The sequence below is a fragment of the Nelusetta ayraudi genome, unplaced genomic scaffold (assembly GCF_046127955.1).
Source record: "Nelusetta ayraudi isolate G7.1 ecotype Tasmania unplaced genomic scaffold, CSIRO-AGI_Nayr_v1 ptg000135l, whole genome shotgun sequence".
In the NCBI taxonomy this organism is placed as follows: Eukaryota; Metazoa; Chordata; class Actinopteri; order Tetraodontiformes; family Monacanthidae; genus Nelusetta; species Nelusetta ayraudi.
In genome coordinates this window covers 3,520,001-3,542,500 of record NW_027466185.1, presented here as the reverse complement: position 1 = coordinate 3,542,500, position 22,500 = coordinate 3,520,001, and the positions used below count along the sequence as shown (strand labels likewise).

At 47.9% G+C, this 22,500-nt stretch overlaps 65 non-coding genes across 65 annotated transcripts; all 65 read right to left on the bottom strand.

Annotated features, from left to right (window-relative positions):
• Positions 1-44: 44 nt before the first annotated feature.
• Positions 45-163, bottom strand: LOC142877710 (5S ribosomal RNA). The gene has a single exon (XR_012924007.1). It is a non-coding gene; the product is annotated as a 5S ribosomal RNA (ribosomal RNA).
• Positions 164-393: 230 nt separating this feature from the next.
• Positions 394-512, bottom strand: LOC142878206 (5S ribosomal RNA). The gene has a single exon (XR_012924484.1). It is a non-coding gene; the product is annotated as a 5S ribosomal RNA (ribosomal RNA).
• Positions 513-742: 230 nt separating this feature from the next.
• LOC142877697 (5S ribosomal RNA) lies at positions 743-861 on the bottom strand. The gene has a single exon (XR_012923996.1). It is a non-coding gene; the product is annotated as a 5S ribosomal RNA (ribosomal RNA).
• A 222-nt stretch (positions 862-1,083) lies between these two features.
• LOC142877685 (5S ribosomal RNA) lies at positions 1,084-1,202 on the bottom strand. The gene has a single exon (XR_012923985.1). It is a non-coding gene; the product is annotated as a 5S ribosomal RNA (ribosomal RNA).
• Positions 1,203-1,432: 230 nt separating this feature from the next.
• LOC142877673 (5S ribosomal RNA) lies at positions 1,433-1,551 on the bottom strand. The gene has a single exon (XR_012923974.1). It is a non-coding gene; the product is annotated as a 5S ribosomal RNA (ribosomal RNA).
• A 233-nt stretch (positions 1,552-1,784) lies between these two features.
• LOC142877662 (5S ribosomal RNA) lies at positions 1,785-1,903 on the bottom strand. The gene has a single exon (XR_012923963.1). It is a non-coding gene; the product is annotated as a 5S ribosomal RNA (ribosomal RNA).
• Positions 1,904-2,136: 233 nt separating this feature from the next.
• LOC142877650 (5S ribosomal RNA) lies at positions 2,137-2,255 on the bottom strand. Its single transcript, XR_012923952.1, has one exon. It is a non-coding gene; the product is annotated as a 5S ribosomal RNA (ribosomal RNA).
• Positions 2,256-2,499: 244 nt separating this feature from the next.
• LOC142878474 (5S ribosomal RNA) lies at positions 2,500-2,618 on the bottom strand. The gene has a single exon (XR_012924741.1). It is a non-coding gene; the product is annotated as a 5S ribosomal RNA (ribosomal RNA).
• Positions 2,619-2,840: 222 nt separating this feature from the next.
• LOC142877637 (5S ribosomal RNA) lies at positions 2,841-2,959 on the bottom strand. The gene has a single exon (XR_012923941.1). It is a non-coding gene; the product is annotated as a 5S ribosomal RNA (ribosomal RNA).
• A 233-nt stretch (positions 2,960-3,192) lies between these two features.
• On the bottom strand, positions 3,193-3,311 carry LOC142877625 (5S ribosomal RNA). Its single transcript, XR_012923930.1, has one exon. It is a non-coding gene; the product is annotated as a 5S ribosomal RNA (ribosomal RNA).
• A 229-nt stretch (positions 3,312-3,540) lies between these two features.
• Positions 3,541-3,659, bottom strand: LOC142878473 (5S ribosomal RNA). Its single transcript, XR_012924740.1, has one exon. It is a non-coding gene; the product is annotated as a 5S ribosomal RNA (ribosomal RNA).
• Positions 3,660-3,881: 222 nt separating this feature from the next.
• LOC142878238 (5S ribosomal RNA) lies at positions 3,882-4,000 on the bottom strand. The gene has a single exon (XR_012924514.1). It is a non-coding gene; the product is annotated as a 5S ribosomal RNA (ribosomal RNA).
• Positions 4,001-4,233: 233 nt separating this feature from the next.
• LOC142877612 (5S ribosomal RNA) lies at positions 4,234-4,352 on the bottom strand. Its single transcript, XR_012923917.1, has one exon. It is a non-coding gene; the product is annotated as a 5S ribosomal RNA (ribosomal RNA).
• Positions 4,353-4,581: 229 nt separating this feature from the next.
• LOC142877601 (5S ribosomal RNA) lies at positions 4,582-4,700 on the bottom strand. Its single transcript, XR_012923906.1, has one exon. It is a non-coding gene; the product is annotated as a 5S ribosomal RNA (ribosomal RNA).
• Positions 4,701-4,934: 234 nt separating this feature from the next.
• On the bottom strand, positions 4,935-5,053 carry LOC142878423 (5S ribosomal RNA). Its single transcript, XR_012924691.1, has one exon. It is a non-coding gene; the product is annotated as a 5S ribosomal RNA (ribosomal RNA).
• A 217-nt stretch (positions 5,054-5,270) lies between these two features.
• LOC142878433 (5S ribosomal RNA) lies at positions 5,271-5,389 on the bottom strand. The gene has a single exon (XR_012924701.1). It is a non-coding gene; the product is annotated as a 5S ribosomal RNA (ribosomal RNA).
• A 229-nt stretch (positions 5,390-5,618) lies between these two features.
• Positions 5,619-5,737, bottom strand: LOC142877589 (5S ribosomal RNA). The gene has a single exon (XR_012923895.1). It is a non-coding gene; the product is annotated as a 5S ribosomal RNA (ribosomal RNA).
• Positions 5,738-5,971: 234 nt separating this feature from the next.
• LOC142878236 (5S ribosomal RNA) lies at positions 5,972-6,090 on the bottom strand. The gene has a single exon (XR_012924513.1). It is a non-coding gene; the product is annotated as a 5S ribosomal RNA (ribosomal RNA).
• Positions 6,091-6,324: 234 nt separating this feature from the next.
• Positions 6,325-6,443, bottom strand: LOC142877577 (5S ribosomal RNA). Its single transcript, XR_012923884.1, has one exon. It is a non-coding gene; the product is annotated as a 5S ribosomal RNA (ribosomal RNA).
• Positions 6,444-6,677: 234 nt separating this feature from the next.
• Positions 6,678-6,796, bottom strand: LOC142877565 (5S ribosomal RNA). Its single transcript, XR_012923873.1, has one exon. It is a non-coding gene; the product is annotated as a 5S ribosomal RNA (ribosomal RNA).
• Positions 6,797-7,029: 233 nt separating this feature from the next.
• Positions 7,030-7,148, bottom strand: LOC142878160 (5S ribosomal RNA). The gene has a single exon (XR_012924439.1). It is a non-coding gene; the product is annotated as a 5S ribosomal RNA (ribosomal RNA).
• Positions 7,149-7,377: 229 nt separating this feature from the next.
• LOC142879049 (5S ribosomal RNA) lies at positions 7,378-7,496 on the bottom strand. The gene has a single exon (XR_012925279.1). It is a non-coding gene; the product is annotated as a 5S ribosomal RNA (ribosomal RNA).
• A 234-nt stretch (positions 7,497-7,730) lies between these two features.
• LOC142878456 (5S ribosomal RNA) lies at positions 7,731-7,849 on the bottom strand. The gene has a single exon (XR_012924723.1). It is a non-coding gene; the product is annotated as a 5S ribosomal RNA (ribosomal RNA).
• Positions 7,850-8,067: 218 nt separating this feature from the next.
• Positions 8,068-8,186, bottom strand: LOC142879038 (5S ribosomal RNA). The gene has a single exon (XR_012925268.1). It is a non-coding gene; the product is annotated as a 5S ribosomal RNA (ribosomal RNA).
• Positions 8,187-8,420: 234 nt separating this feature from the next.
• Positions 8,421-8,539, bottom strand: LOC142879026 (5S ribosomal RNA). The gene has a single exon (XR_012925257.1). It is a non-coding gene; the product is annotated as a 5S ribosomal RNA (ribosomal RNA).
• Positions 8,540-8,772: 233 nt separating this feature from the next.
• LOC142878159 (5S ribosomal RNA) lies at positions 8,773-8,891 on the bottom strand. Its single transcript, XR_012924438.1, has one exon. It is a non-coding gene; the product is annotated as a 5S ribosomal RNA (ribosomal RNA).
• A 229-nt stretch (positions 8,892-9,120) lies between these two features.
• On the bottom strand, positions 9,121-9,239 carry LOC142879013 (5S ribosomal RNA). Its single transcript, XR_012925246.1, has one exon. It is a non-coding gene; the product is annotated as a 5S ribosomal RNA (ribosomal RNA).
• Positions 9,240-9,473: 234 nt separating this feature from the next.
• Positions 9,474-9,592, bottom strand: LOC142878455 (5S ribosomal RNA). The gene has a single exon (XR_012924722.1). It is a non-coding gene; the product is annotated as a 5S ribosomal RNA (ribosomal RNA).
• Positions 9,593-9,809: 217 nt separating this feature from the next.
• Positions 9,810-9,928, bottom strand: LOC142879002 (5S ribosomal RNA). The gene has a single exon (XR_012925235.1). It is a non-coding gene; the product is annotated as a 5S ribosomal RNA (ribosomal RNA).
• Positions 9,929-10,145: 217 nt separating this feature from the next.
• On the bottom strand, positions 10,146-10,264 carry LOC142878235 (5S ribosomal RNA). The gene has a single exon (XR_012924512.1). It is a non-coding gene; the product is annotated as a 5S ribosomal RNA (ribosomal RNA).
• A 233-nt stretch (positions 10,265-10,497) lies between these two features.
• LOC142878989 (5S ribosomal RNA) lies at positions 10,498-10,616 on the bottom strand. The gene has a single exon (XR_012925223.1). It is a non-coding gene; the product is annotated as a 5S ribosomal RNA (ribosomal RNA).
• A 229-nt stretch (positions 10,617-10,845) lies between these two features.
• Positions 10,846-10,964, bottom strand: LOC142878977 (5S ribosomal RNA). The gene has a single exon (XR_012925212.1). It is a non-coding gene; the product is annotated as a 5S ribosomal RNA (ribosomal RNA).
• A 218-nt stretch (positions 10,965-11,182) lies between these two features.
• LOC142878966 (5S ribosomal RNA) lies at positions 11,183-11,301 on the bottom strand. Its single transcript, XR_012925201.1, has one exon. It is a non-coding gene; the product is annotated as a 5S ribosomal RNA (ribosomal RNA).
• A 230-nt stretch (positions 11,302-11,531) lies between these two features.
• On the bottom strand, positions 11,532-11,650 carry LOC142878533 (5S ribosomal RNA). Its single transcript, XR_012924797.1, has one exon. It is a non-coding gene; the product is annotated as a 5S ribosomal RNA (ribosomal RNA).
• A 221-nt stretch (positions 11,651-11,871) lies between these two features.
• LOC142878489 (5S ribosomal RNA) lies at positions 11,872-11,990 on the bottom strand. The gene has a single exon (XR_012924755.1). It is a non-coding gene; the product is annotated as a 5S ribosomal RNA (ribosomal RNA).
• Positions 11,991-12,212: 222 nt separating this feature from the next.
• LOC142878954 (5S ribosomal RNA) lies at positions 12,213-12,331 on the bottom strand. Its single transcript, XR_012925190.1, has one exon. It is a non-coding gene; the product is annotated as a 5S ribosomal RNA (ribosomal RNA).
• A 229-nt stretch (positions 12,332-12,560) lies between these two features.
• Positions 12,561-12,679, bottom strand: LOC142878943 (5S ribosomal RNA). The gene has a single exon (XR_012925179.1). It is a non-coding gene; the product is annotated as a 5S ribosomal RNA (ribosomal RNA).
• Positions 12,680-12,913: 234 nt separating this feature from the next.
• LOC142878931 (5S ribosomal RNA) lies at positions 12,914-13,032 on the bottom strand. The gene has a single exon (XR_012925168.1). It is a non-coding gene; the product is annotated as a 5S ribosomal RNA (ribosomal RNA).
• Positions 13,033-13,265: 233 nt separating this feature from the next.
• On the bottom strand, positions 13,266-13,384 carry LOC142878255 (5S ribosomal RNA). The gene has a single exon (XR_012924530.1). It is a non-coding gene; the product is annotated as a 5S ribosomal RNA (ribosomal RNA).
• A 229-nt stretch (positions 13,385-13,613) lies between these two features.
• On the bottom strand, positions 13,614-13,732 carry LOC142878919 (5S ribosomal RNA). Its single transcript, XR_012925157.1, has one exon. It is a non-coding gene; the product is annotated as a 5S ribosomal RNA (ribosomal RNA).
• Positions 13,733-13,966: 234 nt separating this feature from the next.
• On the bottom strand, positions 13,967-14,085 carry LOC142878556 (5S ribosomal RNA). Its single transcript, XR_012924819.1, has one exon. It is a non-coding gene; the product is annotated as a 5S ribosomal RNA (ribosomal RNA).
• A 233-nt stretch (positions 14,086-14,318) lies between these two features.
• LOC142878187 (5S ribosomal RNA) lies at positions 14,319-14,437 on the bottom strand. The gene has a single exon (XR_012924466.1). It is a non-coding gene; the product is annotated as a 5S ribosomal RNA (ribosomal RNA).
• Positions 14,438-14,671: 234 nt separating this feature from the next.
• On the bottom strand, positions 14,672-14,790 carry LOC142878555 (5S ribosomal RNA). The gene has a single exon (XR_012924818.1). It is a non-coding gene; the product is annotated as a 5S ribosomal RNA (ribosomal RNA).
• Positions 14,791-15,023: 233 nt separating this feature from the next.
• Positions 15,024-15,142, bottom strand: LOC142878186 (5S ribosomal RNA). The gene has a single exon (XR_012924465.1). It is a non-coding gene; the product is annotated as a 5S ribosomal RNA (ribosomal RNA).
• Positions 15,143-15,359: 217 nt separating this feature from the next.
• On the bottom strand, positions 15,360-15,478 carry LOC142878440 (5S ribosomal RNA). Its single transcript, XR_012924708.1, has one exon. It is a non-coding gene; the product is annotated as a 5S ribosomal RNA (ribosomal RNA).
• Positions 15,479-15,711: 233 nt separating this feature from the next.
• Positions 15,712-15,830, bottom strand: LOC142878907 (5S ribosomal RNA). Its single transcript, XR_012925146.1, has one exon. It is a non-coding gene; the product is annotated as a 5S ribosomal RNA (ribosomal RNA).
• A 229-nt stretch (positions 15,831-16,059) lies between these two features.
• LOC142878511 (5S ribosomal RNA) lies at positions 16,060-16,178 on the bottom strand. The gene has a single exon (XR_012924776.1). It is a non-coding gene; the product is annotated as a 5S ribosomal RNA (ribosomal RNA).
• A 233-nt stretch (positions 16,179-16,411) lies between these two features.
• On the bottom strand, positions 16,412-16,530 carry LOC142878895 (5S ribosomal RNA). The gene has a single exon (XR_012925134.1). It is a non-coding gene; the product is annotated as a 5S ribosomal RNA (ribosomal RNA).
• Positions 16,531-16,759: 229 nt separating this feature from the next.
• LOC142878184 (5S ribosomal RNA) lies at positions 16,760-16,878 on the bottom strand. Its single transcript, XR_012924463.1, has one exon. It is a non-coding gene; the product is annotated as a 5S ribosomal RNA (ribosomal RNA).
• Positions 16,879-17,095: 217 nt separating this feature from the next.
• LOC142878439 (5S ribosomal RNA) lies at positions 17,096-17,214 on the bottom strand. Its single transcript, XR_012924707.1, has one exon. It is a non-coding gene; the product is annotated as a 5S ribosomal RNA (ribosomal RNA).
• Positions 17,215-17,448: 234 nt separating this feature from the next.
• On the bottom strand, positions 17,449-17,567 carry LOC142878884 (5S ribosomal RNA). Its single transcript, XR_012925123.1, has one exon. It is a non-coding gene; the product is annotated as a 5S ribosomal RNA (ribosomal RNA).
• A 221-nt stretch (positions 17,568-17,788) lies between these two features.
• LOC142878871 (5S ribosomal RNA) lies at positions 17,789-17,907 on the bottom strand. Its single transcript, XR_012925111.1, has one exon. It is a non-coding gene; the product is annotated as a 5S ribosomal RNA (ribosomal RNA).
• Positions 17,908-18,141: 234 nt separating this feature from the next.
• LOC142878454 (5S ribosomal RNA) lies at positions 18,142-18,260 on the bottom strand. Its single transcript, XR_012924721.1, has one exon. It is a non-coding gene; the product is annotated as a 5S ribosomal RNA (ribosomal RNA).
• A 229-nt stretch (positions 18,261-18,489) lies between these two features.
• LOC142878858 (5S ribosomal RNA) lies at positions 18,490-18,608 on the bottom strand. Its single transcript, XR_012925100.1, has one exon. It is a non-coding gene; the product is annotated as a 5S ribosomal RNA (ribosomal RNA).
• A 233-nt stretch (positions 18,609-18,841) lies between these two features.
• On the bottom strand, positions 18,842-18,960 carry LOC142878846 (5S ribosomal RNA). The gene has a single exon (XR_012925089.1). It is a non-coding gene; the product is annotated as a 5S ribosomal RNA (ribosomal RNA).
• Positions 18,961-19,189: 229 nt separating this feature from the next.
• Positions 19,190-19,308, bottom strand: LOC142878834 (5S ribosomal RNA). The gene has a single exon (XR_012925077.1). It is a non-coding gene; the product is annotated as a 5S ribosomal RNA (ribosomal RNA).
• Positions 19,309-19,537: 229 nt separating this feature from the next.
• Positions 19,538-19,656, bottom strand: LOC142878452 (5S ribosomal RNA). Its single transcript, XR_012924719.1, has one exon. It is a non-coding gene; the product is annotated as a 5S ribosomal RNA (ribosomal RNA).
• A 234-nt stretch (positions 19,657-19,890) lies between these two features.
• Positions 19,891-20,009, bottom strand: LOC142878823 (5S ribosomal RNA). The gene has a single exon (XR_012925066.1). It is a non-coding gene; the product is annotated as a 5S ribosomal RNA (ribosomal RNA).
• Positions 20,010-20,243: 234 nt separating this feature from the next.
• On the bottom strand, positions 20,244-20,362 carry LOC142878811 (5S ribosomal RNA). The gene has a single exon (XR_012925055.1). It is a non-coding gene; the product is annotated as a 5S ribosomal RNA (ribosomal RNA).
• A 234-nt stretch (positions 20,363-20,596) lies between these two features.
• LOC142878254 (5S ribosomal RNA) lies at positions 20,597-20,715 on the bottom strand. The gene has a single exon (XR_012924529.1). It is a non-coding gene; the product is annotated as a 5S ribosomal RNA (ribosomal RNA).
• A 230-nt stretch (positions 20,716-20,945) lies between these two features.
• On the bottom strand, positions 20,946-21,064 carry LOC142878234 (5S ribosomal RNA). Its single transcript, XR_012924511.1, has one exon. It is a non-coding gene; the product is annotated as a 5S ribosomal RNA (ribosomal RNA).
• A 234-nt stretch (positions 21,065-21,298) lies between these two features.
• LOC142878799 (5S ribosomal RNA) lies at positions 21,299-21,417 on the bottom strand. Its single transcript, XR_012925044.1, has one exon. It is a non-coding gene; the product is annotated as a 5S ribosomal RNA (ribosomal RNA).
• A 234-nt stretch (positions 21,418-21,651) lies between these two features.
• On the bottom strand, positions 21,652-21,770 carry LOC142878542 (5S ribosomal RNA). The gene has a single exon (XR_012924805.1). It is a non-coding gene; the product is annotated as a 5S ribosomal RNA (ribosomal RNA).
• A 230-nt stretch (positions 21,771-22,000) lies between these two features.
• On the bottom strand, positions 22,001-22,119 carry LOC142878233 (5S ribosomal RNA). The gene has a single exon (XR_012924510.1). It is a non-coding gene; the product is annotated as a 5S ribosomal RNA (ribosomal RNA).
• A 225-nt stretch (positions 22,120-22,344) lies between these two features.
• On the bottom strand, positions 22,345-22,463 carry LOC142878575 (5S ribosomal RNA). The gene has a single exon (XR_012924838.1). It is a non-coding gene; the product is annotated as a 5S ribosomal RNA (ribosomal RNA).
• Between the last annotated feature and the right edge of the window lie 37 nt (positions 22,464-22,500).

Here is a 22,500-nt window from a genome sequence, read left to right as displayed (position 1 = left end):
TCACAAAGTTGCACGTGGAAACAGCACCCCCTGCCGGGACAAAAAGCTTACGGCACCTGGTATTCCCAGGCGGTCTCCCATCCAAGTACTAACCAGGCCCGACCCTGCTTAGCTTCCGAGATCAGACGAGATCGGGCGTTCTCAGGGTGGTATGGCCGTAAGCGAGAGACGCTGTTGCAAACAGGCCTTATAAACCTGCAGCATGGAGGAAGTGCACCTTGCCTATGAAGCCGTGCATGTGGTGTTCATTTATTCATTCATTCATTTAGTTAGTTAGTTAGTTTGTGAGTTAGTTTGTGAGTTTGTTTAAATGAACCGGCAGCAAAAAACAGTTTGTCTTGTGATTTCCTCATAAAGTTGCACGTGGAAACAGCACCCCCTGCCGGGACAAAAAGCTTACGGCACCTGGTATTCCCAGGCGGTCTCCCATCCAAGTACTAACCAGGCCCGACCCTGCTTAGCTTCCGAGATCAGACGAGATCGGGCGTTCTCAGAGTGGTATGGCCGTAAGCGAGAGACGCTGTTGCAAACAGGCCTTATAAACCTGCAGCATGGAGGAAGTGCACCTTGCCTATGAAGCCGTGCATGTGGTGTTCATTTATTCATTCATTCATTTAGTTAGTTAGTTAGTTTGTGAGTTAGTTTGTGAGTTTGTTTAAATGAACCGGCAGCAAAAAACAGTTTGTCTTGTGATTTCCTCACAAAGTTGCACGTGGAAACAGCACCCCCTGCCGGGACAAAAAGCTTACGGCACCTGGTATTCCCAGGCGGTCTCCCATCCAAGTACTAACCAGGCCCGACCCTGCTTAGCTTCCGAGATCAGACGAGATCGGGCGTTCTCAGGGTGGTATGGCCGTAAGCGAGAGACGCTGTTGCAAACAGGCCTTATAAACCTGCAGCATGGAGGAAGTGCACCTTGCCTATGAAGCCGTGCATGTGGTGTTCATTTATTCATTCATTCATTTAGTTAGTTAGTTAGTTAGTTTGTGAGTTTGTTTAAATGAACCGGCAGCAAAAAACAGTTTGTCTTGTGATTTCCTCATAAAGTTGCACGTGGAAACAGCACCCCCTGCCGGGACAAAAAGCTTACGGCACCTGGTATTCCCAGGCGGTCTCCCATCCAAGTACTAACCAGGCCCGACCCTGCTTAGCTTCCGAGATCAGACGAGATCGGGCGTTCTCAGGGTGGTATGGCCGTAAGCGAGAGACGCTGTTGCAAACAGGCCTTATAAACCTGCAGCATGGAGGAAGTGCACCTTGCCTATGAAGCCGTGCATGTGGTGTTCATTTATTCATTCATTCATTTAGTTAGTTAGTTAGTTTGTGAGTTAGTTTGTGAGTTTGTTTAAATGAACCGGCAGCAAAAAACAGTTTGTCTTGTGATTTCCTCACAAAGTTGCACGTGGAAACAGCACCCCCTGCCGGGACAAAAAGCTTACGGCACCTGGTATTCCCAGGCGGTCTCCCATCCAAGTACTAACCAGGCCCGACCCTGCTTAGCTTCCGAGATCAGACGAGATCGGGCGTTCTCAGGGTGGTATGGCCGTAAGCGAGAGACGCTGTTGCAAACAGGCCTTATAAACCTGCAGCATGGAGGAAGTGCACCTTGCCTATGAAGCCGTGCATGTGGTGTTCATTCATTCATTCATTCATTCATTCATTCATTAGTTAGTTAGTTAGTTAGTTTGTGAGTTTGTTTAAATGAACCGGCAGCAAAAAACAGTTTGTCTTGTGATTTCCTCACAAAGTTGCACGTGGAAACAGCACCCCCTGCCGGGACAAAAAGCTTACGGCACCTGGTATTCCCAGGCGGTCTCCCATCCAAGTACTAACCAGGCCCGACCCTGCTTAGCTTCCGAGATCAGACGAGATCGGGCGTTCTCAGGGTGGTATGGCCGTAAGCGAGAGACGCTGTTGCAAACAGGCCTTATAAACCTGCAGCATGGAGGAAGTGCACCTTGCCTATGAAGTCGTGCATGTGGTGTTCATTCATTCATTCATTCATTCATTCATTCATTTAGTTAGTTAGTTAGTTAGTTTGTGAGTTTGTTTAAATGAACCGCCAGCAAAAAACAGTTTGTCTTGTGATTTCCTCACAAAGTTGCACGTGGAAACAGCACCCCTGCCGAGACAAAAAGCTTACGGCACCTGGTATTCCCAGGCGGTCTCCCATCCAAGTACTAACCAGGCCCGACCCTGCTTAGCTTCCGAGATCAGACGAGATCGGGCGTTCTCAGGGTGGTATGGCCGTAAGCGAGAGACGCTGTTGCAAACAGGCCTTATAAACCTGCAGCATGGAGGAAGTGCACCTTGCCTATGGAGCCGTGCATGTGGTGTTCATTCATTCATTCATTCATTCATTCATTCATTCATTCATTCATTAGTTAGTTAGTTAGTTAGTTTGTGAGTTTGTTTAAATGAACCGGCAGCAAAAAACCGTTTGTCTTGTGATTTCCTCACAAAGTTGCACGTGGAAACAGCACCCCTGCCGGGACAAAAAGCTTACGGCACGTGGTATTCCCAGGCGGTCTCCCATCCAAGTACTAACCAGGCCCGACCCTGCTTAGCTTCCGAGATCAGACGAGATCGGGCGTTCTCAGGGTGGTATGGCCGTAAGCGAGAGACGCTGTTGCAAACAGGCCTTATAAACCTGCAGCATGGAGGAAGTGCACCTTACCTATGAAGCCGTGCATGTGCTGTTCATTCATTCATTCATTCATTTAGTTAGTTAGTTAGTTAGTTTGTGAGTTTGTTTAAATGAACCGGCAGCAAAAAACAGTTTGTCTTGTGATTTCCTCACAAAGTTGCACGTGGAAACAGCACCCCCTGCCGGGACAAAAAGCTTACGGCACCTGGTATTCCCAGGCGGTCTCCCATCCAAGTACTAACCAGGCCCGACCCTGCTTAGCTTCCGAGATCAGACGAGATCGGGCGTTCTCAGGGTGGTATGGCCGTAAGCGAGAGACGCTGTTGCAAACAGGCCTTATAAACCTGCAGCATGGAGGAAGTGCACCTTGCCTATGAAGTCGTGCATGTGGTGTTCATTCATTCATTCATTCATTCATTCATTCATTTAGTTAGTTAGTTAGTTAGTTTGTGAGTTTGTTTAAATGAACCGCCAGCAAAAAACAGTTTGTCTTGTGATTTCCTCACAAAGTTGCACGTGGAAACAGCACCCCTGCCGGGACAAAAAGCTTACGGCACCTGGTATTCCCAGGCGGTCTCCCATCCAAGTACTAACCAGGCCCGACCCTGCTTAGCTTCCGAGATCAGACGAGATCGGGCGTTCTCAGGGTGGTATGGCCGTAAGCGAGAGACGCTGTTGCAAACAGGCCTTATAAACCTGCAGCATGGAGGAAGTGCACCTTGCCTATGAAGCCGTGCATGTGGTGTTCATTCATTCATTCATTCATTCATTCATTTAGTTAGTTAGTTAGTTAGTTTGTGAGTTTGTTTAAATGAACCGGCAGCAAAAAACAGTTTGTCTTGTGATTTCCTCACAAAGTTGCACGTGGAAACAGCACCCCTGCCGGGACAAAAAGCTTACGGCACGTGGTATTCCCAGGCGGTCTCCCATCCAAGTACTAACCAGGCCCGACCCTGCTTAGCTTCCGAGATCAGACGAGATCGGGCGTTCTCAGGGTGGTATGGCCGTAAGCGAGAGACGCTGTTGCAAACAGGCCTTATAAACCTGCAGCATGGAGGAAGTGCACCTTGCCTATGAAGCCGTGCATGTGCTGTTCATTCATTCATTCATTCATTTAGTTAGTTAGTTAGTTAGTTTGTGAGTTTGTTTAAATGAACCGGCAGCAAAAAACAGTTTGTCTTGTGATTTCCTCACAAAGTTGCACGTGGAAACAGCACCCCCTGCCGGGACAAAAAGCTTACGGCACCTGGTATTCCCAGGCGGTCTCCCATCCAAGTACTAACCAGGCCCGACCCTGCTTGGCTTCCGAGATCAGACGAGATCGGGCGTTCTCAGGGTGGTATGGCCGTAAGCGAGAGACGCTGTTGCAAACAGGCCTTATAAACCTGCAGCATGGAGGAAGTGCACCTTGCCTATGAAGTCGTGCATGTGGTGTTCATTCATTCATTCATTCATTCATTCATTCATTTAGTTAGTTAGTTAGTTAGTTTGTGAGTTTGTTTAAATGAACCGGCAGCAAAAAACAGTTTGTCTTGTGATTTCCTCACAAAGTTTCACGTGGAAACAGCACCCCTGCCGGGACAAAAAGCTTACGGCACCTGGTATTCCCAGGCGGTCTCCCATCCAAGTACTAACCAGGCCCGACCCTGCTTAGCTTCCGAGATCAGACGAGATCGGGCGTTCTCAGGGTGGTATGGCCGTAAGCGAGAGACGCTGTTGCAAACAGGCCTTATAAACCTGCAGCATGGAGGAAGTGCACCTTGCCTATGAAGCCGTGCATGTGGTGTTCATTCATTCATTCATTCATTCATTCATTTAGTTAGTTAGTTAGTTAGTTTGTGAGTTTGTTTAAATGAACCGGCAGCAAAAAACAGTTTGTCTTGTGATTTCCTCACAAAGTTGCACGTGGAAAAAGCACCCCTGCCGGGACAAAAAGCTTACGGCACCTGGTATTCCCAGGCGGTCTCCCATCCAAGTACTAACCAGGCCCGACCCTGCTTAGCTTCCGAGATCAGACGAGATCGGGCGTTCTCAGGGTGGTATGGCCGTAAGCGAGAGACGCTGTTGCAAACAGGCCTTATAAACCTGCAGCATGGAGGAAGTGCACCTTGCCTATGAAGCCGTGCATGTGGTGTTCATTTATTTATTCATTCATTCATTCATTCATTTAGTTAGTTAGTTAGTTAGTTTGTGAGTTTGTTTAAATGAACCGGCAGCAAAAAACAGTTTGTCTAGTGATTTCCTCATAAAGTTGCACGTGGAAACAGCACCCCCTGCCGGGACAAAAAGCTTACGGCACCTGGTATTCCCAGGCGGTCTCCCATCCAAGTACTAAACAGGCCCGACCCTGCTTAGCTTCCAAGATCAGACGAGATTGGGCGTTCTCAGGGTGGTATGGCCGTAAGCGAGAGACGCTGTTGCAAACAGGCCTTATAAACCTGCAGCATGGAGGAAGTGCACCTTGCCTATGAAGCCGTGCATGTGGTGTTCATTTATTCATTCATTCATTTAGTTAGTTAGTTAGTTTGTGAGTTAGTTTAAATGAACCGGCAGCAAAAAACAGTTTGTCTTGTGATTTCCTCACAAAGTTTCACGTGGAAACAGCACCCCTGCCGGGACAAAAAGCTTACGGCACCTGGTATTCCCAGGCGGTCTCCCATCCAAGTACTAACCAGGCCCGACCCTGCTTAGCTTCCGAGATCAGACTAGATCGGGCGTTCTCAGGGTGGTATGGCCGTAAGCGAGAGACGCTGTTGCAAAAAGGCCTTATAAACCTGCAGCATGGAGGAAGTGCACCTTGCCTATGAAGCTGTGCATGTGGTGTTCATTCATTCATTCATTCATTCATTCATTTAGTTAGTTAGTTAGTTAGTTTGTGAGTTTGTTTAAATGAACCGGCAGCAAAAAACAGTTTGTCTTGTGATTTCCTCACAAAGTTGCACGTGGAAACAGCACCCCTGCCGGGACAAAAAGCTTACGGCACCTGGTATTCCCAGGCGGTCTCCCATCCAAGTACTAACCAGGCCCGACCCTGCTTAGCTTCCGAGATCAGACGAGATCGGGCGTTCTCAGGGTGGTATGGCCGTAAGCGAGAGACGCTGTTGCAAACAGGCCTTATAAACCTGCAGCATGGAGGAAGTGCACCTTGCCTATGAAGCCGTGCATGTGGTGTTCATTTATTTATTCATTCATTCATTCATTCATTTAGTTAGTTAGTTAGTTAGTTTGTGAGTTTGTTTAAATGAACCGGCAGCAAAAAACAGTTTGTCTTGTGATTTCCTCACAAAGTTGCACGTGGAAACAGCACCCCCTGCCGGGACAAAAAGCTTACGGCACCTGGTATTCCCAGGCGGTCTCCCATCCAAGTACTAACCAGGCCCGACCCTGCTTGGCTTCCGAGATCAGACGAGATCGGGCGTTCTCAGGGTGGTATGGCCGTAAGCGAGAGACGCTGTTGCAAACAGGCCTTATAAACCTGTAGCATGGAGGAAGTGCACCTTGCCTATGAAGCCGTGCATGTGGTGTTCATTCATTCATTCATTCATTCATTCATTCATTCATTTAGTTAGTTAGTTAGTTTGTGAGTTTGTTTAAATGAACCGGTAGCAAAAAACAGTTTGTCTTGTGATTTCCTCACAAAGTTTCACGTGGAAACAGCACCCCCTGCCGGGACAAAAAGCTTACGGCACCTGGTATTCCCAGGCGGTCTCCCATCCAAGTACTAACCAGGCCCGACCCTGCTTAGCTTCCGAGATCAGACGAGATCGGGCGTTCTCAGGGTGGTATGGCCGTAAGCGAGAGACGCTGTTGCAAACAGGCCTTATAAACCTGCAGCATGGAGGAAGTGCACCTTGCCTATGAAGCCGTGCATGTGGTGTTCATTTATTTATTCATTCATTCATTCATTCATTTAGTTAGTTAGTTAGTTAGTTTGTGAGTTTGTTTAAATGAACCGGCAGCAAAAAACAGTTTGTCTTGTGATTTCCTCATAAAGTTGCACGTGGAAACAGCACCCCCTGCCGGGACAAAAAGCTTACGGCACCTGGTATTCCCAGGCGGTCTCCCATCCAAGTACTAACCAGGCCCGACCCTGCTTAGCTTCCGAGATCAGACGAGATCGGGCGTTCTCAGGGTGGTATGGCCGTAAGCGAGAGACGCTGTTGCAAACAGGCCTTATAAACCTGCAGCATGGAGGAAGTGCACCTTGCCTATGAAGCCGTGCATGTGGTGTTCATTCATTCATTCATTCATTCATTCATTCATTTAGTTAGTTAGTTAGTTAGTTTGTGAGTTTGTTTAAATGAACCGGCAGCAAAAAACAGTTTGTCTTGTGATTTCCTCACAAAGTTTCACGTGGAAACAGCACCCCTGCCGGGACAAAAAGCTTACGGCACCTGGTATTCCCAGGCGGTCTCCCACCCAAGTACTAACCAGGCCCGACCCTGCTTAGCTTCCGAGATCAGACGAGATCGGGCGTTCTCAGGGTGGTATGGCCGTAAGCGAGAGACGCTGTTGCAAACAGGCCTTATAAACCTGCAGCATGGAGGAAGTGCACCTTGCCTATGAAGCCGTGCATGTGGTGTTCATTCATTCATTCATTCATTCATTCATTTAGTTAGTTAGTTAGTTAGTTTGTGAGTTTGTTTAAATGAACCGGCAGCAAAAAACAGTTTGTCTTGTGATTTCCTCACAAAGTTGCACGTGGAAAAAGCACCCCTGCCGGGACAAAAAGCTTACGGCACCTGGTATTCCCAGGCGGTCTCCCATCCAAGTACTAACCAGGCCCGACCCTGCTTAGCTTCCGAGATCAGACGAGATCGGGCGTTCTCAGGGTGGTATGGCCGTAAGCGAGAGACGCTGTTGCAAACAGGCCTTATAAACCTGCAGCATGGAGGAAGTGCACCTTGCCTATGAAGCCGTGCATGTGGTGTTCATTTATTTATTCATTCATTCATTCATTCATTTAGTTAGTTAGTTAGTTAGTTTGTGAGTTTGTTTAAATGAACCGGCAGCAAAAAACAGTTTGTCTTGTGATTTCCTCATAAAGTTGCACGTGGAAACAGCACCCCCTGCCGGGACAAAAAGCTTACGGCACCTGGTATTCCCAGGCGGTCTCCCATCCAAGTACTAACCAGGCCCGACCCTGCTTAGCTTCCGAGATCAGACGAGATTGGGCGTTCTCAGGGTGGTATGGCCGTAAGCGAGAGACGCTGTTGCAAACAGGCCTTATAAACCTGCAGCATGGAGGAAGTGCACCTTGCCTATGAAGCCGTGCATGTGGTGTTCATTTATTCATTCATTCATTTAGTTAGTTAGTTAGTTTGTGAGTTAGTTTAAATGAACCGGCAGCAAAAAACAGTTTGTCTTGTGATTTCCTCACAAAGTTTCACGTGGAAACAGCACCCCCTGCCGGGACAAAAAGCTTACGGCACCTGGTATTCCCAGGCGGTCTCCCATCCAAGTACTAACCAGGCCCGACCCTGCTTAGCTTCCGAGATCAGACGAGATCGGGCGTTCTCAGGGTGGTATGGCCGTAAGCGAGAGACGCTGTTGCAAACAGGCCTTATAAACCTGCAGCATGGAGGAAGTGCACCTTGCCTATGAAGCCGTGCATGTGGTGTTCATTTATTTATTCATTCATTCATTCATTCATTTAGTTAGTTAGTTAGTTAGTTTGTGAGTTTGTTTAAATGAACCGGCAGCAAAAAACAGTTTGTCTTGTGATTTCCTCATAAAGTTGCACGTGGAAACAGCACCCCCTGCCGGGACAAAAAGCTTACGGCACCTGGTATTCCCAGGCGGTCTCCCATCCAAGTACTAACCAGGCCCGACCCTGCTTAGCTTCCGAGATCAGACGAGATCGGGCGTTCTCAGGGTGGTATGGCCGTAAGCGAGAGACGCTGTTGCAAACAGGCCTTATAAACCTGCAGCATGGAGGAAGTGCACCTTGCCTATGAAGCCGTGCATGTGGTGTTCATTCATTCATTCATTCATTCATTCATTCATTTAGTTAGTTAGTTAGTTAGTTTGTGAGTTTGTTTAAATGAACCGGCAGCAAAAAACAGTTTGTCTTGTGATTTCCTCACAAAGTTTCACGTGGAAACAGCACCCCTGCCGGGACAAAAAGCTTACGGCACCTGGTATTCCCAGGCGGTCTCCCACCCAAGTACTAACCAGGCCCGACCCTGCTTAGCTTCCGAGATCAGACGAGATCGGGCGTTCTCAGGGTGGTATGGCCGTAAGCGAGAGACGCTGTTGCAAACAGGCCTTATAAACCTGCAGCATGGAGGAAGTGCACCTTGCCTATGAAGCCGTGCATGTGGTGTTCATTCATTCATTCATTCATTCATTCATTTAGTTAGTTAGTTAGTTAGTTTGTGAGTTTGTTTAAATGAACCGGCAGCAAAAAACAGTTTGTCTTGTGATTTCCTCACAAAGTTGCACGTGGAAAAAGCACCCCTGCCGGGACAAAAAGCTTACGGCACCTGGTATTCCCAGGCGGTCTCCCATCCAAGTACTAACCAGGCCCGACCCTGCTTAGCTTCCGAGATCAGACGAGATCGGGCGTTCTCAGGGTGGTATGGCCGTAAGCGAGAGACGCTGTTGCAAACAGGCCTTATAAACCTGCAGCATGGAGGAAGTGCACCTTGCCTATGAAGCCGTGCATGTGGTGTTCATTTATTTATTCATTCATTCATTCATTCATTTAGTTAGTTAGTTAGTTAGTTTGTGAGTTTGTTTAAATGAACCGGCAGCAAAAAACAGTTTGTCTTGTGATTTCCTCATAAAGTTGCACGTGGAAACAGCACCCCCTGCCGGGACAAAAAGCTTACGGCACCTGGTATTCCCAGGCGGTCTCCCATCCAAGTACTAACCAGGCCCGACCCTGCTTAGCTTCCGAGATCAGACGAGATTGGGCGTTCTCAGGGTGGTATGGCCGTAAGCGAGAGACGCTGTTGCAAACAGGCCTTATAAACCTGCAGCATGGAGGAAGTGCACCTTGCCTATGAAGCCGTGCATGTGGTGTTCATTTATTCATTCATTCATTTAGTTAGTTAGTTAGTTTGTGAGTTAGTTTAAATGAACCGGCAGCAAAAAACAGTTTGTCTTGTGATTTCCTCACAAAGTTTCACGTGGAAACAGCACCCCTGCCGGGACAAAAAGCTTACGGCACCTGGTATTCCCAGGCGGTCTCCCATCCAAGTACTAACCAGGCCCGACCCTGCTTAGCTTCCGAGATCAGACGAGATCGGGCGTTCTCAGGGTGGTATGGCCGTAAGCGAGAGACGCTGTTGCAAACAGGCCTTATAAACCTGCAGCATGGAGGAAGTGCACCTTGCCTATGAAGCCGTGCATGTGGTGTTCATTTATTCATTCATTCATTTAGTTAGTTAGTTAGTTTGTGAGTTAGTTTAAATGAACCGGCAGCAAAAAACAGTTTGTCTTGTGATTTCCTCACAAAGTTGCACGTGGAAACAGCACCCCTGCCGGGACAAAAAGCTTACGGCACCTGGTATTCCCAGGCGGTCTCCCATCCAAGTACTAACCAGGCCCGACCCTGCTTGGCTTCCGAGATCAGACGAGATCGGGCGTTCTCAGGGTGGTATGGCCGTAAGCGAGAGACGCTGTTGCAAACAGGCCTTATAAACCTGTAGCATGGAGGAAGTGCACCTTGCCTATGAAGCCGTGCATGTGGTGTTCATTCATTCATTCATTCATTCATTCATTTAGTTAGTTAGTTAGTTAGTTAGTTTGTGAGTTTGTTTAAATGAACCGGCAGCAAAAAACAGTTTGTCTTGTGATTTCCTCACAAAGTTTCACGTGGAAGCAGCACCCCTGCCGGGACAAAAAGCTTACGGCACCTGGTATTCCCAGGCGGTCTCCCATCCAAGTACTAACCAGGCCCGACCCTGCTTAGCTTCCGAGATCAGACGAGATCGGGCGTTCTCAGGGTGGTATGGCCGTAAGCGAGAGACGCTGTTGCAAACAGGCCTTATAAACCTGCAGCATGGAGGAAGTGCACCTTGCCTATGAAGCTGTGCATGTGGTGTTCATTCATTCATTCATTCATTCATTCATTTAGTTAGTTAGTTAGTTAGTTTGTGAGTTTGTTTAAATGAACCGGCAGCAAAAAACAGTTTGTCTTGTGATTTCCTCACAAAGTTTCACGTGGAAGCAGCACCCCTGCCGGGACAAAAAGCTTACGGCACCTGGTATTCCCAGGCGGTCTCCCATCCAAGTACTAACCAGGCCCGACCCTGCTTAGCTTCCGAGATCAGACGAGATCGGGCGTTCTCAGGGTGGTATGGCCGTAAGCGAGAGACGCTGTTGCAAACAGGCCTTATAAACCTGCAGCATGGAGGAAGTGCACCTTGCCTATGAAGCCGTGCATGTGGTGTTCATTTATTCATTCATTCATTTAGTTAGTTAGTTAGTTTGTGAGTTTGTTTAAATGAACCGGCAGCAAAAAACAGTTTGTCTTGTGATTTCCTCATAAAGTTGCACGTGGAAACAGCACCCCCTGCCGGGACAAAAAGCTTACGGCACCTGGTATTCCCAGGCGGTCTCCCATCCAAGTACTAACCAGGCCCGACCCTGCTTAGCTTCCGAGATCAGACGAGATCGGGCGTTCTCAGGGTGGTATGGCCGTAAGCGAGAAACGCTGTTGCAAACAGGCCTTATAAACCTGCAGCATGGAGGAAGTGCACCTTGCCTATGAAGCCGTGCATGTGGTGTTCATTTATTCATTCATTCATTCATTCATTTAGTTAGTTAGTTAGTTAGTTTGTGAGTTTGTTTATATGAACCGCCAGCAAAAAACAGTTTGTCTTGTGATTTCCTCATAAAGTTGCACGTGGAAACAGCACCCCCTGCCGGGACAAAAAGCTTACGGCACCTGGTATTCCCAGGCGGTCTCCCATCCAAGTACTAACCAGGCCCGACCCTGCTTAGCTTCCGAGATCAGACGAGATGGGGCGTTCTCAGGGTGGTATGGCCGTAAGCGAGAGACGCTGATGCAAACAGGCCTTATAAACCTGCAGCATGGAGGAAGTGCACCTTGCCTATGAAGCCGTGCATGTGGTGTTCATTTATTCATTCATTCATTTAGTTAGTTAGTTAGTTAGTTTGTGAGTTTGTTTAAATGAACCGGCAGCAAAAAACAGTTTGTCTTGTGATTTCCTCATAAAGTTGCACGTGGAAAAAGCACCCCTGCCGGGACAAAAAGCTTACGGCACCTGGTATTCCCAGGCTGTCTCCCATCCAAGTACTAACCAGGCCCGACCCTGCTTAGCTTCCGAGATCAGACGAGATCGGGCGTTCTCAGGGTGGTATGGCCGTAAGCGAGAGACGCTGTTGCAAACAGGCCTTATAAACCTGCAGCATGGAGGAAGTGCACCTTGCCTATGAAGCCGTGCATGTGGTGTTCATTTATTCATTCATTCATTTAGTTAGTTAGTTAGTTAGTTTGTGAGTTTGTTTAAATGAACCGGCAGCAAAAAACAGTTTGTCTTGTGATTTCCTCATAAAGTTGCACGTGGAAACAGCACCCCCTGCCGGGACAAAAAGCTTACGGCACCTGGTATTCCCAGGCGGTCTCCCATCCAAGTACTAACCAGGCCCGACCCTGCTTAGCTTCCGAGATCAGACGAGATCGGGCGTTCTCAGGGTGGTATGGCCGTAAGCGAGAGACGCTGTTGCAAACAGGCCTTATAAACCTGCAGCATGGAGGAAGTGCACCTTGCCTATGAAGCTGTTAATGTGGTGTTCATTCATTCATTCATTCATTCATTCATTTAGTTAGTTAGTTAGTTAGTTTGTGAGTTTGTTTAAATGAACCGGCAGGAAAAAACAGTTTGTCTTGTGATTTCCTCACAAAGTTGCACGTGGAAACAGCACCCCTGCCGGGACAAAAAGCTTACGGCACCTGGTATTCCCAGGCGGTCTCCCATCCAAGTACTAACCAGGCCCGACCCTGCTTAGCTTCCGAGATCAGACGAGATCGGGCGTTCTCAGGGTGGTATGGCCGTAAGCGAGAGACGCTGTTGCAAACAGGCCTTATAAACCTGCAGCATGGAGGAAGTGCACCTTGCCTATGAAGCCGTGCATGTGGTGTTCATTTATTTATTCATTCATTCATTCATTCATTTAGTTAGTTAGTTAGTTAGTTTGTGAGTTTGTTTAAATGAACCGGCAGCAAAAAACAGTTTGTCTTGTGATTTCCTCACAAAGTTGCACGTGGAAACAGCACCCCCTGCCGGGACAAAAAGCTTACGGCACCTGGTATTCCCAGGCGGTCTCCCATCCAAGTACTAACCAGGCCCGACCCTGCTTAGCTTCCGAGATCAGACGAGATCGGGCGTTCTCAGGGTGGTATGGCCGTAAGCGAGAGACGCTGTTGCAAACAGGCCTTAAAAACCTGTAGCATGGAGGAAGTGCACCTTGCCTATGAAGCCGTGCATGTGGTGTTCATTCATTCATTCATTCATTCATTCATTCATTCATTTAGTTAGTTAGTTAGTTTGTGAGTTTGTTTAAATGAACCGGCAGCAAAAAACAGTTTGTCTTGTGATTTCCTCACAAAGTTTCACGTGGAAACAGCACCCCTGCCGGGACAAAAAGCTTACGGCACCTGGTATTCCCAGGCGGTCTCCCATCCAAGTACTAACCAGGCCCGACCCTGCTTAGCTTCCGAGATCAGACGAGATCAGGCGTTCTCAGGGTGGTATGGCCGTAAGCGAGAGACGCTGTTGCAAACAGGCCTTATAAACCTGCAGCATGGAGGAAGTGCACCTTGCCTATGAAGCTGTGCATGTGGTGTTCATTCATTCATTCATTCATTCATTCATTTAGTTAGTTAGTTAGTTAGTTTGTGAGTTTGTTTAAATGAACCGGCAGCAAAAAACAGTTTGTCTTGTGATTTCCTCACAAAGTTGCACGTGGAAACAGCACCCCTGCCGGGACAAAAAGCTTACGGCACCTGGTATTCCCAGGCGGTCTCCCATCCAAGTACTAACCAGGCCCGACCCTGCTTAGCTTCCGAGATCAGACGAGATCGGGCGTTCTCAGGGTGGTATGGCCGTAAGCGAGAGACGCTGTTGCAAACAGGCCTTATAAACCTGCAGCATGGAGGAAGTGCACCTTGCCTATGAAGCCGTGCATGTGGTGTTCATTTATTTATTCATTCATTCATTCATTCATTTAGTTAGTTAGTTAGTTAGTTTGTGAGTTTGTTTAAATGAACCGGCAGCAAAAAACAGTTTGTCTTGTGATTTCCTCATAAAGTTGCACGTGGAAACAGCACCCCCTGCCGGGACAAAAAGCTTACGGCACCTGGTATTCCCAGGCGGTCTCCCATCCAAGTACTAAACAGGCCCGACCCTGCTTAGCTTCCAAGATCAGACGAGATTGGGCTTTCTCAGGGTGGTATGGCCGTAAGCGAGAGACGCTGTTGCAAACAGGCCTTATAAACCTGCAGCATGGAGGAAGTGCACCTTGCCTATGAAGCCGTGCATGTGGTGTTCATTCATTCATTCATTCATTCATTCATTCATTTAGTTAGTTAGTTAGTTAGTTTGTGAGTTTGTTTAAATGAACCGGCAGCAAAAAACAGTTTGTCTTGTGATTTCCTCACAAAGTTGCACGTGGAAAAAGCACCCCTGCCGGGACAAAAAGCTTACGGCACCTGGTATTCCCAGGCGGTCTCCCATCCAAGTACTAACCAGGCCCGACCCTGCTTATCTTCCGAGATCAGACGAGATCGGGCGTTCTCAGGGTGGTATGGCCGTAAGCGAGAGACGCTGTTGCAAACAGGCCTTATAAACCTGCAGCATGGAGGAAGTGCACCTTGCCTATGAAGCCGTGCATGTGGTGTTCATTTATTTATTCATTCATTCATTCATTCATTTAGTTAGTTAGTTAGTTAGTTTGTGAGTTTGTTTAAATGAACCGGCAGCAAAAAACAGTTTGTCTTGTGATTTCCTCATAAAGTTGCACGTGGAAACAGCACCCCCTGCCGGGACAAAAAGCTTACGGCACCTGGTATTCCCAGGCGGTCTCCCATCCAAGTACTAAACAGGCCCGACCCTGCTTAGCTTCCAAGATCAGACGAGATTGGGCTTTCTCAGGGTGGTATGGCCGTAAGCGAGAGACGCTGTTGCAAACAGGCCTTATAAACCTGCAGCATGGAGGAAGTGCACCTTGCCTATGAAGCCGTGCATGTGGTGTTCATTCATTCATTCATTCATTCATTCATTCATTTAGTTAGTTAGTTAGTTAGTTTGTGAGTTTGTTTAAATGAACCGGCAGCAAAAAACAGTTTGTCTTGTGATTTCCTCACAAAGTTGCACGTGGAAAAAGCACCCCTGCCGGGACAAAAAGCTTACGGCACCTGGTATTCCCAGGCGGTCTCCCATCCAAGTACTAACCAGGCCCGACCCTGCTTATCTTCCGAGATCAGACGAGATCGGGCGTTCTCAGGGTGGTATGGCCGTAAGCGAGAGACGCTGTTGCAAACAGGCCTTATAAACCTGCAGCATGGAGGAAGTGCACCTTGCCTATGAAGCCGTGCATGTGGTGTTCATTTATTCATTCATTCATTTAGTTAGTTAGTTAGTTTGTGAGTTAGTTTAAATGAACCGGCAGCAAAAAACAGTTTGTCTTGTGATTTCCTCACAAAGTTGCACGTGGAAACAGCACCCCTGCCGGGACAAAAAGCTTACGGCACCTGGTATTCCCAGGCGGTCTCCCATCCAAGTACTAACCAGGCCCGACCCTGCTTGGCTTCCGAGATCAGACGAGATCAGGCGTTCTCAGGGTGGTATGGCCGTAAGCGAGAGACGCTGTTGCAAACAGGCCTTATAAACCTGCAGCATGGAGGAAGTGCACCTTGCCTATGAAGCCGTGCATGTGGTGTTCATTCATTCATTCATTCATTCATTCATTCATTTAGTTAGTTAGTTAGTTAGTTTGTGAGTTTGTTTAAATGAACCGGCAGCAAAAAACAGTTTGTCTTGTGATTTCCTCACAAAGTTTCACGTGGAAGCAGCACCCCTGCCGGGACAAAAAGCTTACGGCACCTGGTATTCCCAGGCGGTCTCCCATCCAAGTACTAACCAGGCCCGACCCTGCTTAGCTTCCGAGATCAGACGAGATCGGGCGTTCTCAGGGTGGTATGGCCGTAAGCGAGAGATGCTGTTGCAAACAGGCCTTATAAACCTGCAGCATGGAGGAAGTGCACCTTGCCTATGAAGCTGTGCATGTGGTGTTCATTCATTCATTCATTCATTCATTCATTTAGTTAGTTAGTTAGTTAGTTTGTGAGTTTGTTTAAATGAAACGGCAGCAAAAAACAGTTTGTCTTGTGATTTCCTCACAAAGTTGCACGTGGAAAAAGCACCCCTGCCGGGACAAAAAGCTTACGGCACCTGGTATTCCCAGGCGGTCTCCCATCCAAGTACTAACCAGGCCCGACCCTGCTTATCTTCCGTGATCAGACGAGATCGGGCGTTCTCAGGGTGGTATGGCCGTAAGCGAGAGACGCTGTTGCAAACAGGCCTTATAAACCTGCAGCATGGAGGAAGTGCACCTTGCCTATGAAGCCGTGCATGTGGTGTTCATTCATTCATTCATTCATTCATTCATTCATTTAGTTAGTTAGTTAGTTAGTTTGTGAGTTTGTTTAAATGAACCGGCAGCAAAAAACAGTTTGTCTTGTGATTTCCTCACAAAGTTTCACGTGGAAGCAGCACCCCTGCCGGGACAAAAAGCTTACGGCACCTGGTATTCCCAGGCGGTCTCCCATCCAAGTACTAACCAGGCCCGACCCTGCTTAGCTTCCGAGATCAGACGAGATCGGGCGTTCTCAGGGTGGTATGGCCGTAAGCGAGAGATGCTGTTGCAAACAGGCCTTATAAACCTGCAGCATGGAGGAAGTGCACCTTGCCTATGAAGCTGTGCATGTGGTGTTCATTCATTCATTCATTCATTCATTCATTTAGTTAGTTAGTTAGTTAGTTTGTGAGTTTGTTTAAATGAACCGGCAGCAAAAAACAGTTTGTCTTGTGATTTCCTCACAAAGTTGCACGTGGAAAAAGCACCCCTGCCGGGACAAAAAGCTTACGGCACCTGGTATTCCCAGGCGGTCTCCCATCCAAGTACTAACCAGGCCCGACCCTGCTTATCTTCCGAGATCAGACGAGATCGGGCGTTCTCAGGGTGGTATGGCCGTAAGCGAGAGACGCTGTTGCAAACAGGCCTTATAAACCTGCAGCATGGAGGAAGTGCACCTTGCCTATGAAGCCGTGCATGTGGTGTTCATTTATTCATTCATTCATTTAGTTAGTTAGTTAGTTTGTGAGTTAGTTTAAATGAACCGGCAGCAAAAAACAGTTTGTCTTGTGATTTCCTCACAAAGTTGCACGTGGAAACAGCACCCCTGCCGGGACAAAAAGCTTACGGCACCTGGTATTCCCAGGCGGTCTCCCATCCAAGTACTAACCAGGCCCGACCCTGCTTGGCTTCCGAGATCAGACGAGATCAGGCGTTCTCAGGGTGGTATGGCCGTAAGCGAGAGACGCTGTTGCAAACAGGCCTTATAAACCTGCAGCATGGAGGAAGTGCACCTTGCCTATGAAGCCGTGCATGTGGTGTTCATTCATTCATTCATTCATTCATTCATTCATTTAGTTAGTTAGTTAGTTAGTTTGTGAGTTTGTTTAAATGAACCGGCAGCAAAAAACAGTTTGTCTTGTGATTTCCTCACAAAGTTTCACGTGGAAGCAGCACCCCCTGCCGGGACAAAAAGCTTACGGCACCTGGTATTCCCAGGCGGTCTCCCATCCAAGTACTAACCAGGCCCGACCCTGCTTAGCTTCCGAGATCAGACGAGATCGGGCGTTCTCAGGGTGGTATGGCCGTAAGCGAGAGATGCTGTTGCAAACAGGCCTTATAAACCTGCAGCATGGAGGAAGTGCACCTTGCCTATGAAGCTGTGCATGTGGTGTTCATTCATTCATTCATTCATTCATTTAGTTAGTTAGTTAGTTTGTGAGTTTGTTTAAATGAACCGGCAGCAAAAAACAGTTTGTCTTGTGATTTCCTCACAAAGTTTCACGTGGAAACAGCACCCCTGCCGGGACAAAAAGCTTACGGCACCTGGTATTCCCAGGCGGTCTCCCATCCAAGTACTAACCAGGCCCGACCCTGCTTAGCTTCCGAGATCAGACGAGATCGGGCGTTCTCAGGGTGGTATGGCCGTAAGCAAGAGACGCTGTTGCAAACAGGCCTTATAAACCTGCAGCATGGAGGAAGTGCACCTTGCCTATGAAGCCGTGCATGTGGTGTTCATTTATTTATTCATTCATTCATTCATTCATTTAGTTAGTTAGTTAGTTAGTTTGTGAGTTTGTTTAAATGAACCGGCAGCAAAAAACAGTTTGTCTTGTGATTTCCTCATAAAGTTGCACGTGGAAACAGCACCCCCTGCCGGGACAAAAAGCTTACGGCACCTGGTATTCCCAGGCGGTCTCCCATCCAAGTACTAACCAGGCCCGACCCTGCTTAGCTTCCGAGATCAGACGAGATTGGGCGTTCTCAGGGTGGTATGGCCGTAAGCGAGAGACGCTGTTGCAAACAGGCCTTATAAACCTGCAGCATGGAGGAAGTGCACCTTGCCTATGAAGCCGTGCATGTGGTGTTCATTTATTTATTCATTCATTCATTCATTTAGTTAGTTAGTTAGTTAGTTTGTGAGTTTGTTTAAATGAACCGGCAGCAAAAAACAGTTTGTCTTGTGATTTCCTCACAAAGTTGCACGTGGAAACAGCACCCCTGCCGGGACAAAAAGCTTACGGCACCTGGTATTCCCAGGCGGTCTCCCATCCAAGTACTAACCAGGCCCGACCCTGCTTAGCTTCCGAGATCAGACGAGATCGGGCGTTCTCAGGGTGGTATGGCCGTAAGCGAGAGACGCTGTTGCAAACAGGCCTTATAAACCTGCAGCATGGAAGAAGTGCACCTTGCCTATGAAGCCGTGCATGTGGTTTTCATTCATTCATTCATTCATTCATTCATTTAGTTAGTTAGTTAGTTAGTTAGTTTGTGAGTTTGTTTAAATGAACCGGCAGCAAAAAACAGTTTGTCTTGTGATTTCCTCACAAAGTTTCACGTGGAATCAGCACCCCTGCCGGGACAAAAAGCTTACGGCACCTGGTATTCCCAGGCGGTCTCCCATCCAAGTACTAACCAGGCCCGACCCTGCTTAGCTTCCGAGATCAGACGAGATCGGGCGTTCTCAGGGTGGTATGGCCGTAAGCGAGAGACGCTGTTGCAAACAGGCCTTATAAACCTGCAGCATGGAGGAAGTGCACCTTGCCTATGAAGCCGTGCATGTGGTGTTCATTCATTCATTCATTCATTCATTCATTTAGTTAGTTAGTTAGTTAGTTTGTGAGTTTGTTTAAATGAACCGGCAGCAAAAAACAGTTTGTCTTGTGATTTCCTCACAAAGTTGCACGTGGAAAAAGCACCCCTGCCGGGACAAAAAGCTTACGGCACCTGGTATTCCCAGGCGGTCTCCCATCCAAGTACTAACCAGGCCCGACCCTGCTTAGCTTCCGAGATCAGACGAGATCGGGCGTTCTCAGGGTGGTATGGCCGTAAGCGAGAGACGCTGTTGCAAACAGGCCTTATAAACCTGCAGCATGGAGGAAGTGCACCTTGCCTATGAAGCCGTGCATGTGGTGTTCATTTATTTATTCATTCATTCATTCATTTAGTTAGTTAGTTAGTTAGTTTGTGAGTTTGTTTAAATGAACCGGCAGCAAAAAACAGTTTGTCTTGTGATTTCCTCACAAAGTTGCACGTGGAAACAGCACCCCTGCCGGGACAAAAAGCTTACGGCACCTGGTATTCCCAGGCGGTCTCCCATCCAAGTACTAACCAGGCCCGACCCTGCTTAGCTTCCGAGATCAGACGAGATTGGGCGTTCTCAGGGTGGTATGGCCGTAAGCGAGAGACGCTGTTGCAAACAGGCCTTATAAACCTGCAGCATGGAGGAAGTGCACCTTGCCTATGAAGCCGTGCATGTGGTGTTCATTTATTTATTCATTCATTCATTCATTCATTTAGTTAGTTAGTTAGTTAGTTTGTGAGTTTGTTTAAATGAACCGGCAGCAAAAAACAGTTTGTCTTGTGATTTCCTCATAAAGTTGCACGTGGAAACAGCACCCCCTGCCGGGACAAAAAGCTTACGGCACCTGGTATTCCCAGGCGGTCTCCCATCCAAGTACTAACCAGGCCCGACCCTGCTTAGCTTCCGAGATCAGACGAGATCGGGCGTTCTCAGGGTGGTATGGCCGTAAGCGAGAGACGCTGTTGCAAACAGGCCTTATAAACCTGCAGCATGGAAGAAGTGCACCTTGCCTATGAAGCCGTGCATGTGGTTTTCATTCATTCATTCATTCATTCATTCATTTAGTTAGTTAGTTAGTTAGTTAGTTTGTGAGTTTGTTTAAATGAACCGGCAGCAAAAAACAGTTTGTCTTGTGATTTCCTCACAAAGTTGCACGTGGAAACAGCACCCCCTGCCGGGACAAAAAGCTTACGGCACCTGGTATTCCCAGGCGGTCTCCCATCCAAGTACTAACCAGGCCCGACCCTGCTTAGCTTCCGAGATCAGACGAGATCGGGCGTTCTCAGGGTGGTATGGCCGTAAGCGAGAGACGCTGTTGCAAACAGGCCTTATAAACCTGCAGCATGGAGGAAGTGCACCTTGCCTATGAAGCCGTGCATGTGGTGTTCATTTATTTATTCATTCATTCATTCATTCATTTAGTTAGTTAGTTAGTTAGTTTGTGAGTTTGTTTAAATGAACCGGCAGCAAAAAACAGTTTGTCTTGTGATTTCCTCATAAAGTTGCACGTGGAAACAGCACCCCCTGCCGGGACAAAAAGCTTACGGCACCTGGTATTCCCAGGCGGTCTCCCATCCAAGTACTAACCAGGCCCGACCCTGCTTAGCTTCCGAGATCAGACGAGATCAGGCGTTCTCAGGGTGGTATGGCCGTAAGCGAGAGACGCTGTTGCAAACAGGCCTCATAAACCTGCAGCATGGAGGAAGTGCACCTTGCCTATGAAGCCGTGCATGTGGTGTTCATTTATTCATTCATTCATTCATTCATTTAGTTAGTTAGTTAGTTAGTTTGTGAGTTTGTTTAAATGAACCGGCAGCAAAAAACAGTTTGTCTTGTGATTTCCTCACAAAGTTGCACGTGGAAACAGCACCCCCTGCCGGGACAAAAAGCTTACGGCACCTGGTATTCCCAGGCGGTCTCCCATCCAAGTACTAACCAGGCCCGACCCTGCTTGGCTTCCGAGATCAGACGAGATCGGGCGTTCTCAGGGTGGTATGGCCGTAAGCGAGAGACGCTGTTGCAAACAGGCCTTATAAACCTGTAGCATGGAGGAAGTGCACCTTGCCTATGAAGCCGTGCATGTGGTGTTCATTCATTCATTCATTCATTCATTCATTCATTTAGTTAGTTAGTTAGTTAGTTTGTGAGTTTGTTTAAATGAACCGGCAGCAAAAAACAGCTTGTCTTGTGATTTCCTCACAAAGTTGCACGTGGAAACAGCACCCCCTGCCGGGACAAAAAGCTTACGGCACCTGGTATTCCCAGGCGGTCTCCCATCCAAGTACTAACCAGGCCCGACCCTGCTTAGCTTCCGAGATCAGACGAGATCGGGCGTTCTCAGGGTGGTATGGCCGTAAGCGAGAGACGCTGTTGCAAACAGGCCTTATAAACCTGCAGCATGGAGGAAGTGCACCTTGCCTATGAAGCCGTGCATGTGGTGTTCATTTATTTATTCATTCATTCATTCATTCATTTAGTTAGTTAGTTAGTTAGTTTGTGAGTTTGTTTAAATGAACCGGCAGCAAAAAACAGTTTGTCTTGTGATTTCCTCATAAAGTTGCACGTGGAAACAGCACCCCCTGCCGGGACAAAAAGCTTACGGCACCTGGTATTCCCAGGCGGTCTCCCATCCAAGTACTAACCAGGCCCGACCCTGCTTAGCTGCCGAGATCAGACGAGATCGGGCTTTCTCAGGGTGGTATGGCCGCAAGCGAGAGACGCTGTTGCAAACAGGCCTTATAAACCTGCAGCATGGAGGAAGTGCACCTTGCCTATGAAGCCGTGCATGTGGTGTTCATTTATTTATTCATTCATTCATTCATTTAGTTAGTTAGTTAGTTAGTTTGTGAGTTTGTTTAAATGAACCGCCAACAAAAAACAGTTTGTCTTGTGATTTCCTCACAAAGTTGCACGTGGAAACAGCACCCCCTGCCGGGACAAAAAGCTTACGGCACCTGGTATTCCCAGGCGGTCTCCCATCCAAGTACTAACCAGGCCCGACCCTGCTTGGCTTCCGAGATCAGACGAGATCGGGCGTTCTCAGGGTGGTATGGCCGTAAGCGAGAGACGCTGTTGCAAACAGGCCTTATAAACCTGCAGCATGGAGGAAGTGCACCTTGCCTATGAAGCCGTGCATGTGGTTTTCATTCATTCATTCATTCATTCATTCATTTAGTTAGTTAGTTAGTTTGTGAGTTTGTTTAAATGAACCGGCAGCAAAAAACAGTTTGTCTTGTGATTTCCTCACAAAGTTGCACGTGGAAACAGCACCCCTGCCGGGACAAAAAGCTTACGGCACCTGGTATTCCCAGGCGGTCTCCCATCCAAGTACTAACCAGGCCCGACCCTGCATAGCTTCCGAGATCAGACGAGATCGGGCTTTCTCAGGGTGGTATGGCCGCAAGCGAGAGACGCTGTTGCAAACAGGCCTTATAAACCTGCA